The 13794-nt window shown below is 41.4% G+C and overlaps 1 protein-coding gene across 1 annotated transcript in view; it reads right to left on the minus strand.

Moving 5' to 3' along the window:
* Positions 1-13794, minus strand: part of Nxph1 (neurexophilin 1) — a 312972-nt gene that overhangs the window by 296658 nt on the left and 2520 nt on the right. The gene's annotated exons all lie outside the window — the stretch shown is intronic.

Genomic DNA, 13794 nt, shown 5'->3' on the forward strand with positions numbered 1-13794 from the left:
CATCTCTGTTTTATATTTGGTCAGCCAGAAATCTTGAGAATAAACATCTCAGAGAAACTAGATCTTTTGCCTCAGATATGTGATTATGCCTCACAAAGCAACTCTACTCTTCTCTCCCCTTGTGTACCCACCCTGACACAGTACACATTTCAAAGAAACGTGTATAATTTGTTAAGAGAGATACAGATGTTATGGATCATTTTAAACTCCACCTCAAATGACTGTGACACAGTGCTTTATGCGCTGGTCTAACTTATTACCTTACCCTGAGGCCCAGTGATCATTTCTCATATTAGTCAGGTCAATAGACACAGGCTTCTTGAAAATCTTGTGTCCTGTATACCATCAGCAGAAGTTACCATCACAATTATCAGGATCAGACCCTGGGTAGACCTCCCAAGTTGACAAAAAGCCCCTAAATCCAATAAAACTACTAAAGTACAGTAGCAGTAGCAGCGATTTTCTGCATACCCCAGTTACCAAGGCAAGGTCTTCCCAGAGGAAGGCCAAGGGAAAAAATGTTTTAATTTAAAATGCCACTGCCCCACAATTATATGTATATGCATAAATGTACATGAATACATAAATATTAACATAAACACATATATAAAAATATGATATATGGTACAGTAACTAAAACCCTGGCTCAAAAATAAGACTTTCTAGGACAGAACCCTGTTGCCTTTCATCAGTCATATCTTCAATTCCTCAGTTATTTCCACAAGTATAAAATGAGGAACAGTTCAGATCACCAAGATGGGTATATTAATATGGTAATATGAGTGATAGCAATAGGATCTGGCTAATATCATCTCACAGCACTGTTAAGAAAATTAAATTACAAGTCAGTGGTAGAGCACATGCCTAGCATGTACAAGACTTAGACTTGGATATACACAGGAAATTGAGACCTTTGCTTTTGGTATCATCTCTAAACCTTCCCTAAAACTCTCAGGCAAATCCAAAACACATAATAAGTTTCTTCTTAAAAATTCTTCTTGAATGCTCATTGCAATGCCTTGGGAGGATGCATATGGTGGCTGATGGAAGAAATGTTGAGCAGCATATACAGGGATAGTGAGACTCTTCTATCAAACTAATCTATCTAGAATTTCCAGGAAGTAAATGAGATGCCAAATCTCAGTATTCAGCTAGAACAAATTTCAAAGGTGAGACTCCATCTGACTAGAGACTGATCCTTGACTCTTAAAACCCACTAGACTACCAGTTTTTAATACACTGTGCACAAATTTTAAAATAATTTCAAGTGCTAAAAATAACTAAAACCAAATACTGCTCATTGGTATTTAAAATCAAACCTTGGTAACTGTTCTTAGCCTTTGCCACCTGACATCAAAACAACACAAGAATTTCATGTCAGTTAGGCAATCTTTTCAATGAGCCTGCCCTTGATTTTTCCCAGCTCCACAAACAGTTGGCTAGTGACTTTAGAAAAAGACATTTTCTTCCGACTTTAGCCACCTTAAATAAGCAAGACTTTGGGGAAAGCACTGAGTGGCTGTGCAGCAATCACCTGTTGGAAAAAATAAAAGAAAAGGTAATCTTAAGGTACAATTACTCCTGTGTGTCTCCCCTCTAGGAACTCTGGAAAGCACCTGGAAAGTTGGTCCCGAAACCTTTCTCTGTGAAAGGGCAGCAAGAATTCTTTTCACGAATTCGTCATTAATGTGCTCTGGTCATCTTTCTAAGCTCTCTATTACACATTAACTCAGTGAATACTCAGCAATAACTCTATTGGGCAGGAGAGGTTATTAGCTACATTTTATAGATAAGAAAATTGAGGGAGGTCCTGAAGAGTGGAGTTGGCCCAAATTTAACAGAATTTAAAGAAAAAACTTCGCCATTGTCTTCATCTCGTTTCACCTAAATAAAAGTCTTCTTGAGTGCTATATCCCTTAAGAATTGCACAAGGGTTGTTAAAAAGGAGATCCTGAAAAGGAGACTGTTTTCTATCCCTGTAGCCAAGTCTCCTTTGGAAGAGAAGAAATTACCTGCTTTCTCCTCATCACTCTTCCATTTCCCTCATGAACTATTGTTGATATCTGCTGGGAAGGGAGGCATTACCCACCAAATGGATATTGGGTGGTGGTCTTTGAAAGCTATCAGTCATCTTTAGGGATGTGGATTTATCATTAAAGCTCCCACTCATTTCACCATTTGTTCAAGGAACATGAGGAGGGAGATAGCTGTGTAAAGGCATCTGATCACACATTAATTAGCACATTCAAATTATGAAGGATTTCAGTCAAGAATGCAAGGCAGGATTAAACACCGAAGGCCAATTACATACTCTTCATGCTTCCACTCTACAATTCCTTTTAATGTCCCTTACTACAGAACAACTTTTCAGGAGCTGCAGATCCAAAAGTGATAGCTCAGCTCACCCTGCTAATTCCAGCTCTGCATAACTCTGATAACGACTGGAAACTGTGGCTGCTTCTTTGGTACAGCTGTTCATAATTCTGCCTTGTTAAACCAAAAGAAATAAGGTTGAAAATCTAACATGAGGTGCTCATCATTCAACTACATATTTCTTGTGAAAGAGGCAAAAACTGCCATGTTCTGCAAATTCTCCACATCAATAGCAATTATGTTTCACATCAAGACAGAAGAAATAGTACACTGCCTACACATGAATAACTTCCTTTCATATGCAGTAGTTTGCATTTTTCTCTGCATTTAATTCTGGAAAACAATAAATGATGGTGTTGGGTGCAAGAAACTATCCACAAATTGCTGAAAAAGATATGAGAGTGAAAGTATTTTACATTTTCACTTGCAGCAATCATGTGGACATCCATTACCAACCCAGCTGCCCCAACAACAAATCACAATATTATGACAATAGGTTTTTAAATTAAATTTGGGTTAATAGTGACATTGCCACTGAAAATTTTTCAAGCAGAAAGTATGTTGGGACTCATATTGTCCTGTTGATATGTGTTGGAGTTTTCCATCAAATATTGGGCCACATCAGCAATCAACCCTCCAATTGTTTAAGTTGGGGCATTTTGTTTCTAATATGAAGAAGCCGGTGTGGTGAGCATCTCTGTAAGAAAAAAATAAAATGATTCCAGTAAATTATGGAGTTAAATAAAGAAGGGACAAGGTTTTGAAAAGGTTTCCATGGTCTAGGGCCATGCATAGCTCTCTCCTGCTTCCTTCCCCATAACAAAAAGGCACAGCAAGAAACAAGAAATTCATGGTGGGACATACTGCTTCCTTAAAGATCTATAAAAACAAGTCACAGAATACATGTGAAAATGCAGTTTTCTGTCTTTTTTAGAGGATGAAAAGAATGAAGATTTCAAAATTTTCCAATTTTGCCTGTGAAAAACAAGAGGGGTGTGTGTGTGTGTGTGTGTGTGTGTGTGTGTGTGTGTTTTAAGAAGGTTGACAGTAAAGAGATGGAAAAGATACTATTCAATATTTATGAAAAACAGATAAATATGTTTTAACTTTTATTGACACATCCTTTGTACATATGCATATTGTGAAATGAGACATTTTGATAAAAATACAAAGCACAATGATGAGATCAATTAATTGATCAGAGATCTGTCATCTCAGATGTAGTTCATATTTTTCTATTGGGAAAATGTAAAGTACTTTCTGCTTCTATTTTGAAATATTCAACTAACTGTTACCAACTGCAATTATAGTTCAGTGCTATAAATTGCTAGAAGTTACTCCTCCAATACAGTTCTCTTCTGTATCTAATAACAATCCTTCCTTGTGTGTTATTGGGTAGGAGTGTGGATGGGAGGAGGTGATCTGAATATGATTAAGAGTTGTGTTTTTAATGTTATCTACATTTAGTAAGTCATTTTGTAGAGTGTGTTGCTGAAATGAAAATCTCTATCCATTTACTTATTCAAAAATACACCTAAAGAATCAATAACACGCAACTCCATAAATACACTATTGATGATTTTAAACAAAATAACGAAGCAATGTTGGAGGATTTTTTCTTTCTCATCTGTTATCTCCTAGTGACCTGTAGATTTCTTGTAACCTGGCAAGATAATAGATATATCTCTCCTAAAATTTTGATTTTTGTGCTTAAATGTTACCTTGGAATCATAAAAATCAGTTTCAAAGTGAGTCAAGTATATAGAAGAAAGGAATAGTCTTATGATTAGCACATCAGTGCACAAAAACGGACAATAAATTTCCATCATTGTCGAACTCACTCAAAACAATCAAATATTTTCCTGAACCATTTACAACTATTGATTGCACACCAAACTTGACTCCATAATCTTTCTGTTTTAAATAGATGCAATATTTTACAAGAACCTCACAAGCAGGAGATTGTGGATGTAAAGCAGTCCATTAATTTTATATAAGCTGTTTTATAAACCTGTGGGTCTCCAATAACACTCAGCTACAAGGTTACAAGGAGAGCAATCATTTTCTAAAGCTCAATTGGAGTATATGGACATGACTAAAATTCCAGTTATCATGCCAGTCACTTCTCTTTATAAAAATTATTTTCATGCTATGGATGAAAAATACTGGCATAAGCAGGACAGTAATACAGTACTAGATATTAGGGAAAAGCTGCTATAAAGTCCAAGGTGGAGTTTTAAAGATAAGAACTTGTGAAGACAAAATTTCTCCACAATAATTTCCATAGAATCCTTCAACAAAGTAGATTTACAGATAAGCTAGCTTTGTTGTGTGCCATGTATATGCATGTGCTTAATTTGTGAATGAAAATGACTTTACAGAGTCAAGAAACTTTCTTCAAGCCTTTCTATCACAACTTTTCTGACAATAATCTCTTGGAAAAGGAAATCAGTGCCTCTGATTTTCCAGACTAAGATTGTCAATTTTATCAAAATTCCATCCGTTTGCATTGTACATACTTGTATTGGCTCTGCAAGGCCCTGTTACAATGTGCATGAATTTGTGGTTTCTAGTAGGTTAGGAGTATGGAGAGGCAGAAAAATGTAGGACCCTGTGGCAATTAGCTCTTTCTGTTCAGCTTCCTACGTCACAGGGCACTTTACCACAGAGAGAATTTCTAGTAAGCATTAAGCCTGACCTTTTGTTCATTTAAGTTAGTACAAGCTAATAAATGTCTTTTTCACTTTATTGGGACTTTTCTTTAAAGAGGCATGACTGTGGGGTCTAGTCTCACAGAGATAGTCCTCTAGACTTGAAAAAAAAAGTAAATTAAAAGGACATTTCTGCTAATATCAAAGCAAGCTTATTACTTCAATATAAGCACTTTTTAAATTTTCCTTCTCAGCATGCTACATAAATATAAATAAAAAAAGCTCTCTGCTGAATTTATGTTACATATAGCTCACAGGGTTTAATTACAAAGGCTCTAAAAATGAAGATGGTGGGAGTAAATGATGCCAGTAGATCATATAGTCCTGGTATTGTGTTGGCTGACTGTCTCTGGCAAGAAGGAAACAAGGACACTTGGGTAGCCAACATACACCATGAATAATTAGACTCCAAGGAAAAGAAAACTCAATGGACTGGTTAGATATTACAGCTTAGTTCCTGGAAGCCCAGAAATTTTTATTTTGTTCTTGTTATAGTTATGATGCTTCACTGTAATAAAGGAAGAAATAGGTTTTCTTAGATTCACTGCTGCCTTCTGTGCAATGAATGAGCTGTAATGGGAGAAAACCTGCAGATGAAGGTCAGGTGCTCACAAACCAACACACACGCCTCAGGCAACCATATGAAACAAAACATTACAAGGAACAGCTGTATTTCAATGAACGTTGGGGAAGTTGTGAATACTGAATACGATCAAATCACATTGTACAAAATTCTCAAAGAACTAGTAAAAATTAAAACTAGATAAAATAAACTTCAATTTCACATGGAAAAAAAGTTTCATCTAGAATCCACCCACCAGAGCATCAGGCAATGTCTGACTGAGGGCTCTGCCTGGATGGGCAGACAGGAGAAGGAGAAACTGGGAAGCACTTACACTGTAGAGAGGACCCTGGACCAGTTCAGTGACTTCAGGTGGAGCCTGTTCCAGGTTAGGTCCTAGGAGACTGTGGAAGGCAAGAGTCTAGAATTTTGTAGAGAAAAGACGACTAGGTAGGGAACACCTCCAAGGACCTTGAAGAACACCCCAGGAGGCATTGCGCCCTTCCCTTTCTATTCAGTTTGAATTTTTCTTAACTGCCAAATTCTTTCTCTTCTCAGGATCTTCTGTTTCTGCAAACTGGCTTCCCCTACCGGTTGATGGAGCACTACCTGCTAGATCTCTGCTCCTTAATACTGATAGGATTTGAGGAATCCAGTGATATGAAAGGATTGACTCAGTTAAAGCAAGAGAATCAGAATTTCTGAGCCAACCTTAGCCTTTGACATAGACAACCCCTAGCGCCAGAGCCTGGTACTAGCCAGATTATGTCTGGATCATTATCAGCTATGTGACCAAGGCTGAGCAGAGACTGCATATGCTTTAAGTGACAGCAGTGTCAGCTCAAGCATGCTGTTGAGAAGCCCCAGGGGAGTATGGCAGTGTACAGCTGGGGAGGGACATGCTTGTGTACGATTCGGAGGGTTCCTTTTAGGGGGCAGGAGGGAGTTGCTTTGCTGTTGTTGGGTTTTTTGTTGTTGTTGTTGTTGTTGTTGTTGGGTAAATAAAAAGAAAGTCTCCCACCGCATCCCGAGCTAATGATGATAGATTCCAAGCTCCATAGGCCCCCACACAGGAGAACCTAACCACGGAAAATAATGAGGCTGTATCCCCATTCGTCTGCATTAAAAGCAAGTCAGGCACTTTCGATAGCAAATATATCGATTCCCTTGCCCAGGCCGTGGTTTGTCCTGCTCCCCGTGAATAATTACTGCTCCTTAAGAAATTCATAATAATTAGTACTCTTCGTCACCCCTCCCCCACTCATTCCCATCCCCTGAGTACAATGTTTTAAAGGTGCCTGCCGCACAGAGGGTGATGGGGCCAGTATACCATCCATCTACGTGATGTTGCTAATCTAGAAAAAGCTGGTTTCACTCTTGGTGCCTCAGTTTCCTTGTTCATTAAATGAGACACATTGCTAAAGACTCTTCTAGTTGCACATCACATAATGCATGTTTCTGTTTCGGGGAGAGGAAGATAGATTTAATAAACGAGAGAGAGACAGAGACAGAGAAAGAGACGAAGAGAAAGTAAAGGAAGTAAGGATTCTTGCACCTTCCCCTGCTCGGAACAAACTGATAACCACGTGACACCCCAACTCTATAGTAAGAGGATTAAAAACCAGAGGTTCTGTCAGACTTCAGAATATATGCCGGACCCAGCTATTAGAACTTAGCGTTTCCGGATGATTAGCAGGGGAAGATGAGTTGTTTAAACCGCGCCCCAGTGGCTAGAGAGGTGTCTGCGGACACCCGACCTTAAGCTGAAACAGCCCAGGTGTTGGTGTGCACCCGACGGGGCGGAGCCTGTGGCGCTGGCCGTGGTGCTGAAGATTGCTCTCCAGGCCTTGAGCGAGGCTGCCAGGGATCTGCGCCCCAGTCCGTCTCAGAGCCTCTCCCTAGATAACCGCCCCTGGCCATCCTTCTGCTCCAGGAGCACTGAAGGTCGGTGTCGTAGACGAAAATCTCCCGGAAGCAAGACTTTGGTGAGAGGGCTTAGGGTCCGGATGAAAGAGTGATGCAATGGTTTTTCAAGAAATCTGCGGGGATTTCTGAGATTACTTGAGGCGAAAAGTAGACTATGAAGTGACGACAGCTACTTGGACTGAGAAACACCCCTGGGATGGACATTGCAGCTTTGGGTGCAGGAGTGAGTTGCTGAGTAGAGGAGAGAAAGACTAATCGAAGAAAGTTTCTCACTTCTAATAGACGGTGACTGAAATGGTCTTCAAAATCAATTGGAGCTCAGGAGGGGTGCCTAGGACTTAGCGCAGGGTGTGTGAGCTGACAGTCCTCCCTCCTGAGGGGCAGGGGCACCCGGCCTTAGTTTGCACCCTTCCAGGCTGCTGGGTTTGCATTAGGGCTGCAGAAGTGATGGGCGAGGCCGGAGCCAAGGCAGGTTCCTCGGGGACTTGCACAGCCCCCGCCAGCCAGTTTCTAAGGAAACACTTAGCTCTTCTAAGCAGCAATTTGTCATATTGTGGGAGAAAGAAACAGAACTAGAAAAGCCTCTCTGTTTTCCATTCTCATGCAGATGAGGCGATGTGCTTAGGCCCGGCCTAGCGTCCACACTACACCCCACCCCCAACCTCTCCATCGTATTTCCGGCTAGTGCGAGTAAAACACCCTCATTCATTTAGAGGAAGAGCGAGCTGGGAAAGCTTTTCTAGAGCTCAGCCAGGGAGGCACGTGCTGCCCTCTCTCTTCTCCTGGGACCTCTCAGAGCGCTAGGCTTCAACTCCCCATCTGTTGGCGCCACCTCGCTTTCCACCCTCCAGAGACCCAGACTAGATGGAGGTTGGAGCTTTCTACCGAAAGGGCAGCCCAGCAAGGGAACTCTTTCCACACAAACCCTTCCACACACACCACCAATGCCCACCTCCACAATAAAATACACTAGGAAAAGCTGTTTACAGAGTAGATAATTAGGTTTGTAGCCCCAGCAGAGACGCTGTACGCTCATCAGAAGTTTAAACAACAGCCAGCTACCAGCGAGGGCAGACCACAAAGTTGGAAAATAAACAAACACGCTCTTGGGCGCACGAGGGGCTAGAAGAAGCCGCCGATATATATCATCTCAATAAAAAGCCGCTCTTGGAAAGCTTGCATAGTAATTGAGACAGGCGCTCTTTTCTGATCTGGGTTGGCATTTCCTCATCTCGAGCTGACAGAGCCAACTCAGGAAATTGCTGGTAATATTCATCTGGGGAGCACTTTCATTAAACGTAATTCATTCGACTTTCACAATAAATTGAGTGACATCCTTACAGAGGAACCTTTTTATCCTTGATTAAGTGCTTGCCAAGCTTTGGTTCCCCACTTTATTGTCACATTCCTTCAAGCAGAGTCGTCAACATGCCAATCCGCAGCAGAAAAATGATCTCGGTGTGTTTACCAAGCTCCAGGAGGGGTTGCTGCTGACACCGAGAAAAAGAGTTGATCGGGAACTTGACTAGCGGATAAATCAAGACCGCAACTCCTAGCAAACTCTCGGCCGACCCAGACAAATGGTGACTAGGAGAAGCTAGCGGGAGGCGAGAGCTCGACCTGCCTTCCGACTTGACTGCACTGGGAAGCCGCTTGGGTTCCCGCCCGCAGTATTGACCACCTCCCTTTAATTAAAATGGCGACAACTGTTAAGGTCTTAAAAAGAGATCTGAAGCTCCAAAAGGACAGAATTGTCCCAAGGGAACTTGCTTGAACTGAATCAAAGCAAGACAGTCTCTGTTAAAAGAAAGAAAAAAAAAAAAGCACTTTCTAGCCTGCGTCTTGAAAGCAGGCAAACTTTCTGAGCCTCCATTGACCTGCTGTTAAGGGCAGAGGAGTGCAAGAAGTGTTATTCCTCATCTCCCGGAATTCCCTTTTGACTCAGTATCAACACCTCAACACCGAGCTAGGGGAATTCACTGGGGTTGTTCAGACCCGGAGAACTCCAGCCTAAGCTGACAAGTACTTCAATATTCCAGGACCGGGACCGGAAAAGCTGCCTTGCCCAATGTGCATCCACCTTTTCCCTCTCTGCAGCCCCACTCCCTTCTCCACCTCTTATAAAATCAAAGAAGCCCAGGACAGAAAATTGCTTATTTGAAAAACCAATATCCAAATGCTTTCATCACTCAAATGCCCTTTTGAAAATATTGTCGACGGTGGTTATTACCCCGACAATGCTGTCAATTTCTGTAGTCTGCAGAAAATCTTCCCTCAGATAGAAAAGTAGGACATTGGGCACCTATCTCAAAAAAATCAACCAATTTCCCTTCCACCGGATATATTTTTCACCCAGACAACACTTTCATTAAGGGGGAAATAGCCATCAACAATTCAAAGCCAAATAGAAATCAACTTCACACAAAGAGGAGCCACAAATTTAATAGCTTTCTGGGAACATACCGTTGACATAGTTGGTGCAATTCTGGTCCCCCCCCTCAATATGGAAGCCGGTGCCCCTGAAGCTCTCTAGGGGGCCCTAGGCCATAATACTCCTGCAAATCTGACAAAGGGGGAATGAACCACCCAAGTGCTTCTCACACCTCCAAAAGCTGCTTTCTTTGCCTTTTGAGAAAGTGTCTGAAAGTGGGAAGGTACACTTCTCTCTGCCCCACAGAGCTCTGGAACTTGCCATGGGACCTACAATCAACTCTCAGCTCTTCTGTGCTGCTACGGTATAGGCCCTTCCAAAAATTTAGGCTTGATTCTGTCTGGAAGGCTGATCTGGAGAAGAAGAGGGAGAAAATGTAACCTCAGGGGGAAGTTTTTCTTGCTGCTTCCAAGAACTAGCTTTAACAGAAAACATTGCTAGGCATTGTTAGTCATGATTGGGTAGATATTTTTATTTGTTTTACAGAGTAAGTTCAAGTTGATTAAAACTTCCAGTGAGCAACTGACTTAATTTTCAAAGGACAGGCAGTACATGTACCTAGTGCAAAGACTACACTAGATCCAGGTGTGATCTCTCCTGTTTTCTCTCAGCCCCCATGTTCCCTCCATGTTCATGATGAGTATAATTCACCTAAATGGTTTACCTGCTAACACTGCAGAATTGGTGGCATTGTGGGTATATTCACTACTTTTTAAAACTCAGTTAAACAATTGGTGCAGATTCATATCTTAAGGACACCTTAAATTCAAGAAATACATGGTACAAATGTTCTGTCATAAAATTTTGATAGGATTTTCAATTCTTGCTCATTTTGGCTAAGAAAGCAACTACATTATTATTTTAATTCTTAGAAAAACTGGTGGGAGCCCTCTCATTAGGAAAACGCTGTGAATGTATGAATGGATTGTATAACATCATTTGTCCCTCTGCCAGATTGTCTGGACCAAATTTCTAAGTAGCTTTTTTCATTGGCATGCTCAGGGTGTGATACCTAGACAGAGTTCTCTCTTTGAGAATTATTCCAAATAAAATGTCACATTTCCTAATGGGAGGTCCTCTCCCTGTTTCCTGGCCTGGTCTTAAGCTTGATCCACTTGGGACAACTCGGGTTTTGAACCCATCTTCCCATTTCTTAAAACCAAAACCACATTTTTCTAATTTACCCAATGCACACATAAATTCAAGTAAAATGCTTCAGTCTGGTTATCTCATTACACCATATTCAAAATGACAGGAGACTAAAGACTGAAGGGTTGTTTTTTTAAGTTATGCTTATTGTTTTTCTTCTGTTGAATTCAGATATTTTAAATCTGCCATATGCAACATTGAGTAAACAAATTTCCTTACACTTGTTTTTAAAAGATGGTTTCTTATCCCTAGGTATTTAGGGTTAGAGCTTGCCCTATGTTGAAATTTGAACATTCAAGATAATGGGTTTCAGAAGGTATAATTGCAAACATATTTGTAATTAGTTTCCCACTGCAATATAAAAATAAGTTTCTGGTATGAAAGAGGACAGACACATCTCTCAAAAAACACATAGTAAATAAGAATCTTCAACTCAGAACAGGCATTCACAGAACCCTGGACCAAGAAACATACTTCAAGAACATTCCCTCATACACAGGTAGGAAACTATGGTGTTAAGTATGAAGCTTGATCTACTGGACAGAGGGTTGTTTGTCCTAAGAATGTCTCTCAAAATTTAGGAATATCTAAGTTACTTTTCTATAAGCAGTAACCTAAATATTTCTATATAAGAGATTTCTAAGCCAGCCTTGCTTAAAATGTGGCAGTCACTTCTCCTGGGACATACCTAAGCTTCTACAGCCATAAAGTGAAAGGTATGCTGGAAGCATTTGTGAGGAGAGAAGCACAGAGAGAGGGCTCTGGTCATTTAACTAGTGGTATAATTCACAAAGGCAAAAAAACACTGCTTATCAAATTCCTCCCTGGCTCAGGCCAGTTCAAGGAAAACATTAAATATAATGTTTGCTACTCTTGCCTTCATGGAGTACACCTTGAAGCAGCTCCTGATAATCTGTGTGCATCTGTTGCAAGTTTTTGCAAAAGGCTGGAATGTTCTAGGGTGCAGCCTCAAATGAGTGATCAGTACAGTTACTATAGCTAGTATTTAATGAAACCCATGGGGGTGGGCTTTTTCCACTTTTTTTTAAATCTGTTTGTTGCCTTAGAGTTTTAATCAAGAATCCCTGGTTCTTCATTTACCTGAAGTCACCCTCACATTAGCTGCCCAATTCATCCCTTAAATCTGTTCCTATGGTAAAAGTCAGCTTCCTCCTCCAGGAAAACAGCCTAAATTTTCCTGGCAAATGACTGTAGGGTTACAATCCCTGGAAACACTGTTTTGGGTCACAGCCATCAGCCTTTTGTTTTTGTGGTGCGTGTGGTTTCTAATCCCCGACATACAAAACAACTTTAGATTAGAAAGAAAAGAACGGACTTCTAAATAGCCTTCTCTGTTTTATTGTTCACATTTCGTATTGTTTTGAGTGAAATTGGAAAAATTGTCTCCTTTCTCTGTATTGCCAAAAGGCATTCAGGTAATGAAGTCTGTAACTAAACGGTAATTGAATCAGCATAATTTGCACACTGAATGGTTTTCAAATGCTCCCAGTTTACAATTAAAGGAGAATTAATGCGCTTGTTGTTGAGAACGCGGCGCATTAGAATAAATCCAGCACTGTTGTTGTAATGAGTGGAAAACGGTTTAACTGCCAACAAACACATTTAAAATTTAACACAACGTATTGATTTCACTTCTGCTTTTGATAGATTATTTTCCAGACTATCGAAATACTTGCTTCAAGCAATAAACTGCACCACAGCCGAGAGCCCTGGCCGTTTGTATGGAGCACAACCCAAGAACGTAAGAACAGTTCTGAGGTCCAGGTCATTCCTAAAGGTGTGCGGAGGAGAGGGGGCGCACGGGTTAGGACTATCTGGGGAATCTTAATATTCCTCCCCTGCCGCTACCACTTTACGCTCCCTCCCCCGTCTAGCAATAAAAATTTTGTATTTCCTCTGACCGAACTTTCTGCCCTCTAACTCCGGGTTTCCAATGTCAGCGGGCTTACTGGACACAGGTGGGAGCGCCAATGACAGAAAACGGGAAATGGGCAGGACACTCTTTGCATTTGGTCTGCGTTGCAGCGGGGAAAGCACTGGCCGACGATGGTGTAAGAAAGGCTGTTCTTTTGGATTGGCTGCCCCGGCTTTCACCTGTTTACCTCTAGGTGTCCTGTGCGCTAGGATATTGATGCGCAGCGCCCTCTGGCGTCCGCGTCAGGCGATAAAGGTGCAAAGACGTTGAGAGTTCTGGAGCTGAAACCAGAACCCAGAAAACACACTCACGCTCGCGCGTGCATAGGTACAATGTCCACACAACTCTCAGTCCTGCAGTCATGTGCCTCAGGTCAAAGGCCGGAAAACGCTGCCAGCTGTTGGGATGACAACTCTACTGCTTCCAGGCTTGTGGATTCTAAAGCTCTCAGTGCAAGAAGTTTACACCATCCCTAATCCCCTTTACCCTGTCGGGTTAGCAAACTCCAGCAGCTTCCACCCTCCTCGCTCGGCGGCAAACACCTTGAGGTCTTGGTGCACTCCTGCAGGCCTGCATGAACTGTGGGGTTCAGGGCACGGAGTCCAACTTCATCAACAGAGAGCGAGTGTCAAGCTCTCTAAGAAATCACACTCTTTGGCTCGCTGTCGTGTCCACAGCTCCCCTCACCACAACAAAGCGCTTTACT

Source organism: Nannospalax galili, unplaced genomic scaffold, assembly GCF_000622305.1.
Source record: "Nannospalax galili isolate Female #2095 unplaced genomic scaffold, S.galili_v1.0 scaffold62, whole genome shotgun sequence".
Lineage (NCBI taxonomy): Eukaryota > Metazoa > Chordata > Mammalia > Rodentia > Spalacidae > Nannospalax > Nannospalax galili.